Genomic DNA, 6,647 nt, shown 5'->3' with positions numbered 1-6,647 from the left:
TTTGTTTGGAGTTGGGACCCTCCCTGTTGGCTTGCCATATAGCTGCTGGGACCCCTGCTGTTGTTATGCTGTCAGGACCTGGACTGCACTGTGGCTAAAAGCCTCCCACTGTCTTTCCCATCTCCCATCTCCTGGGCTTTACTTTCCCTTTTTCCCCCAAAGAGATAGACTTTCACTGAAGATCCAGCACGATATCTACCTTTGAAAATTTCTTTGGATCTTCTCTTTTTCTTGGTGGAATCTGTAGCTTGTATGTCAATACAGAGGCTTCATTTATCTTTGGTAGGGAAAAAATCTGGGAGCATGTAATTTTTTAGCCACCATTTTGGCTCCACCCCAGAAATATTGCCCTTAATGCTTTCAAAGAACTTTATATATGTTACTTCATTTGATCTTCTCAAATTGATTCTTGGTTTCCTTCTATTTTGCTAAATTCTTTGTTCAATAATACATGGAGCTAAATCTTACTTCCTAATAGACGAAAGCAACTATTGTTGATAATGCAAAAGTCAGACCAGATCATCTAGCAGGAATCTTTGTTTTTCTTTGCTATTGGGTTATATACAATGACAATTTTGTGGTCTTTTATGAATTGACCTTTATTCAATCAATTTTTTTTGGTAGGAGTTGGGGGTGGTCCAAGTCATATGATTTCTTCTTCTGAAAGTTGGCTATTCATATTCTTTGAACAATTTTCATGGTCAAGAATGTTTCTTTTTTAATATAAATTCTCCATTCTCTTTATATTTGATGAATTATATTTTATCCAGGAAATTTGCTATAATTTTTATATCACTTTATTATCTATGATAACTTTTATCAAAATGTAGTTTCCCTGATTATTTCTATTTATGCATTTCCTTTGTCTTAAGATTAATGCTCTTCCATTTTTACTTTAACTGAAGCCTAATAAATTGTGCTCCAGCTCTTTATTTTAACTCTGTATGTGTTTTTCTGTTTCAGGTCTGTCTCTTGTAAACAACACTGTTGGTTTCTGGCTTCTAATCCACTGTGCTTCCTTTTTTGTGGGATGGCTCATCCCATTCAAATTCACAGTTTTGAATACTTACCCTCTTTAGTCTTTTCTTGATGATAATGTATGCTGTCCTACTAGATATTGCTTCTACTATCTCTGGCAGACAAGATTCAATAAGGAACTGATTAAAATATATCAGTCGATTTTTGCCTCTTAACATTTTAATTTTAGCTCTGAGCAAATTTAGATTTCAAGCATTTCAGTAATGGGCTATTTAAAAACCAAGAAATTCCATTATATGTAAGAGGCACTAAAGTCTCTACAGGTTCCAGATGAACTTTACTCTCCTGGTACAATGTGTTCCAAGTCTTTAAAGCAAGAATCAACATGCTAAGATCTAGATAGCCCCAAAATATGACTAAGGGACTGTACCAATATTTTTTTTTGCCATGTTCATATTTCTCATTCTAATGTTCAACAAATAGTTTTAATACTTTTGGGTCAAGATGACATTACTTTTATTATAACCTTTTGCTTCTTCCTAACAAGATCTATTACTTTGGAAATGGCAGTGTCATTTTTATAGACTCATAAAGGATACCAAATCATAGAAAGGTCTTTAATTCTCAACGTTTTTTTGTATGTGACAAGATGGTGAGGACTTTAAAATTTTGTTCTTGTCAGTACTCTATATTCATTGATATACAGATAGTTGATAGAGATGAAGCAAAATTAGAAATTGTGTATCAATAAAACCAGCTTCCTCTGAATTTTCTAATTTTTTTCAATCTTTCAATCTACATCTCTCTGAAAACAATAGTCATCCAGGTATACCAACCCTCCAGATAATTCATGACCCCAATTGAACAATGTCAGGTGCTCTGTTGAGCACCATAGAAGAACTGAGTCAATGAAAACTTTCTTCTCTTTGACTTCTTTTACTAGTATTCAATGTGTTAACACAATACTGAAAATTGTGAACTGGTCTAGCAAAATTCACAGCATCATTAAATCTTAGAATTATTAATCAGTCAGTACTATTGAATCTTAGTTCTCTTGTTCAAAGTCCAGTAATTTACACATATTTAGACTTCCAAGTTCTCTTTCAGAGAAATACTATAGATGGTAAATAAAGATAGATTCCTGACTGCTTTGATATACCAAAATTACTTTCAGTTGATTTCTGATGTCAATCAACATAGATTAAAGAATCTTCCATGATTATTCCTAAGAGGTCAGTGAGACAATAAATTATTTTCTGTGCATTTCTTCTTGAACATATTCATATACCCTCCCCTTGCAATGGAAAGCATACCTGTCTTCTTGCTAAAGTCCTCACTCCTTTCATTCTAGAAGCACTCTAAAATATCCACAGTAGAGCTCCTTTTAATCCCCTACAGTTTAAATTAAGAATCCTTCAACTTTCATAGTATATTCACCAGAGAATGATTACCTCATGTTCACATTACTTTATAAGTCTATATTTCCTAAAAGTAAAGTTCATGATTCCCCACTGATATGTTTACCTTTAATATTCTTACAGAAGATATAATTAGTTTGGGACAAGGCATTGAATTTCTTTAAATGAGAAAAGTGGCAAGAAAAATCAAAACTATTAATTGCATAAACTTGTGATAAAGTCTTCCACATATGCATACAGAGAAAGAGAGGACATCTATTAGAAATACACTTAAATACACATATAGCAAAGATAAATTGATGACTGAGCACACTCAAAGAGAATATATGTGATCATGGCAAATCCCTTGAGGGAAATATGTGGGGGGAAATCTATATCCAGCTCTCTCTCTCTCTCTCTCTCTCTCTCTCTCTCTCTCTCTCTCTCAGACACACACACACAAAAAAAAAACCACGCACACGCACACACACACACACACACACACACACACACACACACACACACACACAACACGGAGTCCAAGCTCACAGAGTGTGAATCAGGGCTGCTGATGTTTTCAAGTGATACAGTAGCAGTTTGCACCTCCATTCTTCTTGCAGTTAGAATACCCCCCCCACCCTTCTCCAAAGTGATATGTTGTTACAAACTAAAACTTGAAACACTCCAAGCAAAATGTGTAATTGGCAATACTCCAGCCTCTTATTGTTCAGAAATGACAGTGTAATCAATCTTCATGAGCTTTTGGAACCAAAGGACTTTCCCTTGACCAGTACAGATGCAGTCATTACTGAACCTAACCAAAATTAACCTTTATGACTCAAGGAGAGCTAAAATATGACTTCTGAGCTGAAGATACCCTTCTCCCGTGAATTGTTCTTTTGGACAAATTCCACCTAAAAATGGCCCTGGGCAGAACTTCTGTGCCCAGTTCCTCCCAACTTCTCCCTTGGAAGTTTTCATTTCCTCTTCATCTTTCAAGTGCATTAAAAATTCACCACTCCTAGGTTCAACTATAAACTACTTGGCTCTGCTTTGATTTTTGCATCAATAAAAGTCTCACTCACAGAGAGACATGGCCTTATGATTAATTCTTACAGCTAAACCAGCTCTTCCACTGCAATACCACAATAGTTTGCTCAACTTGAACTCTATTAATATTGTCTCATAATCTCCACTAGATGATGCTAAAGGGAATATGATATTTCATTGTATTGCTATATGTAAGAGTGTTCTGCTAGGCCCTTCTTGGCTTTATTACCATTAGTTCCTTTGTTAAATTAAAATGCTTGCTTAACTTTTGCCCAGAAAAGAATTGATATTGCCATACTTTCTTTGTTTAAAGCTCATAAGTAACCTAACCCTCACTCTCTTCCCAAACAGCTCTTTTAGAAAAAGCAGAAATATTTGATTGAGTACCAGTCAAAAAACAAAAGAAAGAAAAATAGAAAACAAAACAAAAGCAAAACAAAGAACAAGCCAATGAAAACAAATAAAAAAACTTTCTTCCAGTTTTTTCCAATATTGTTCCCTTAGAGTCTTGGCTAGTGAAGTCTTTCATCTTCCCTAACCAGTATCTCTCAATTTCAGATGTCTTCCCATCAATGAGAAAATTACTCCAAGACAGTCAGTGTTGTAAATGGTTTCTTTGATTTTCTCTTGCCAGTGCAGGGTCTTAAATATTTTGATCTAATATTTCACTCCAGCTCAGTATAAGTAGGTCATATAACTCCAAATTTTAATCTCTAAATATAAATCAGAATAGGTGTCTCACTAACTGGGAGCCCAATAACTACTAAAGAATTCTATGATTTATGCTTGCTAGCTTTCAGGCACTAAGATTCTTATCCTTTCCCATGTAAGTGGGTAGGACAACACTATTAAAGACATGTCTCAGCTACTTATAATCTGTGACAATGGACATGTAATTTAACCTTCCTGAAATGCACCTTTAAAATAAAAAGAGAGGATGTAGCCAAGAAGACAGCATGAGGACAGGATTCCCAGGGGCTCTCTTACAAAATATTACTCTAACTAAATTTGAGAGAGAGAGAGAATGCTCAAAATGACTCAGTGAGGCAATCCTCCAGCCCAAGGTAACCTGGAAGATTGTGGGAAGCTCTGTTCCACAGGGTTGGAGAGGGCAGCAACACAACCAGGATTACCATGGAAGCAAAGGAGCTCCAGGCTTCTAACAGTCTGTGGTATGTCTGGGTCCTTGGGAATGCTGACTTATGGCAGTAGAAGTAGTTTCCAGATCTGCCACCCCAAGGAACACCAAGAACAACTTGGAAGAACAGCAGGGAAACCTCTGCCAGAGTAAGTGAGGAGCCCAGGCCAGTGTGGTCCTCAGTGCTGCCATGGCCCTTGGCACAGCCCAGTTCTGGAAATGGAAGCAAGCCCACAGAGCCACCCAGCAAGGAGCCACCTGGCAGCTGTTCCCAGAGCACTCAGTCCAAGGAAGGTAATGGGGTGGGGTGGGAACTGTTGATGTCTTTCTGCCGTCCCTGGAACAGGACTCTGGTGCTTTGTCTATATTCAGATCCAGGTCTTGGTCTGGACCCCCATACTACCATAGAGGAGCAGGGACCCTCCTCAGAGCTCCAGGGCAGAGGGGTGTGCTTGTGGTTATCCACAGATGAATGCACAGGCCCGGAGAACAATCAAAGTCTCCCACAAGACACTGAAAGAACTGAGGTCCTTGCGAGGGTGTCCCATAATAAGTCAAAAGTTCAGGAGGAACCCAAAAACCAGGGCACAAGCTGGAGAAATGAGTAAACATTAAAAACAGAATTTGATCATAGATAATTACTTTGGTCCCGTGGAAGATCAAAACATATACTCAGAAGATGACAAAGTCCAAGCTTCTGCATCTAAAAGCCTCCAAGAAAATAGGAGCTGGGCTCAGGCTATGTCAGAGCTCAAAAAAGATTTTGAAAATCAAGTAAGGGAGCTAGGAGAAATATTGGAAATAGAAATGAGAGAAATGCAGGAAAAAAAAACATGAAAACCAAGTCAGCAGTTTAATCAAGGAGATAAAAAAAGAAAATGCTGAAGAAAATAACATTAAAAACGAGTTTAGGTCAAATGGGAAAAGCAGTCCAAAAACTTATTGAGGAGCAGAATACCTCAAAAAGCAGAATTAGTCAGATGGAAAAGCAGATAAGAAAGCTCTTTAAAGAAAACAACTCCTTCAAATGAATAATGGAACTAAAGGAAACTGATGATTTGTGAGGAATCAAGAAACAATAAAACAATACCAAAATAATTAACAACTAGAAGAAAACATGATATATCTGATTGGAAAAACAGCTGACCTGGAGAACAGATCCAGGAAAGGCAATTTAAAAATGATTGGGCTACCTGAAAGTCATGATCAGGAAAAGAGCCTTGGCCTCATTTTTAAAGAATTTATATATGAACATTTCCCTGAAGCAGAGGGTAAAATAGAAAGTGAGAGAATCCACTGATCTCCTGAAAAAAAAGATAAAAAAACTCAGAAATATTATATCTCAATTCAAGAACTCCCAAGTCAAAGAGAAAATATTAAAAGCAGCCAAAAAGAAATAGTTCAAATATCATGGATCTACAATCCTGATTACACAGGACTTAGCAGCAACCACATTAAGGGCTGTGGGGCTTGGAATTTAATATTCTAGAAGGCAAAAGAGCTTGGAATGCAACCAATAATCACCTACTCAGCAAAACTGAGAGAGTGGACAAGAAGGGTAAATTATGAGGAGTTCACTGATCTTGTACTGCATGTATTCCTGCATGGGAAGATGATGCTGATTACACTTATATTAATCTTTTTATTTAATAGAGTAGTTAGAAGGAACATATTTAGAAAAGGCAGAGAAGGGAGCAGAATTTGAAGGTATAATATACTGTAAAGATGGAGTCAATGGGTGAAAAGGGAATACTCTGGGAGAAAGGGAAAGGTGAGTTAGAATGGGCTAAGATATTGCACCTAAAAGAGTCAAGAAAAAGCTTTTTCAGTGGAGTAGAAGGGGAGAAGATGAGGAGGAATGAGGGGACCTTCATTCTCATTGGAAATGGTACAGAGAGGAAACAACATACACACTTAATAGGTAATAGAAGTCTTTTAGCCTAGTGGAAATAGAACAAGAAAGGGATTGGAGAAAGGGGACTGAAGGAGGGGAGGAGGGGACTGATTGAGAGAGGGTAGATCATAGGAAAAGGTAGTGAGATAAAACACATTTTTTTGCAAGATGGCAGGATTGGATGACCTGC

This window comes from Macrotis lagotis, chromosome 1 (assembly GCF_037893015.1).
Source record: "Macrotis lagotis isolate mMagLag1 chromosome 1, bilby.v1.9.chrom.fasta, whole genome shotgun sequence".
In the NCBI taxonomy this organism is placed as follows: Eukaryota; Metazoa; Chordata; class Mammalia; order Peramelemorphia; family Peramelidae; genus Macrotis; species Macrotis lagotis.
Note: the sequence above shows the minus strand (reverse complement) of the source record.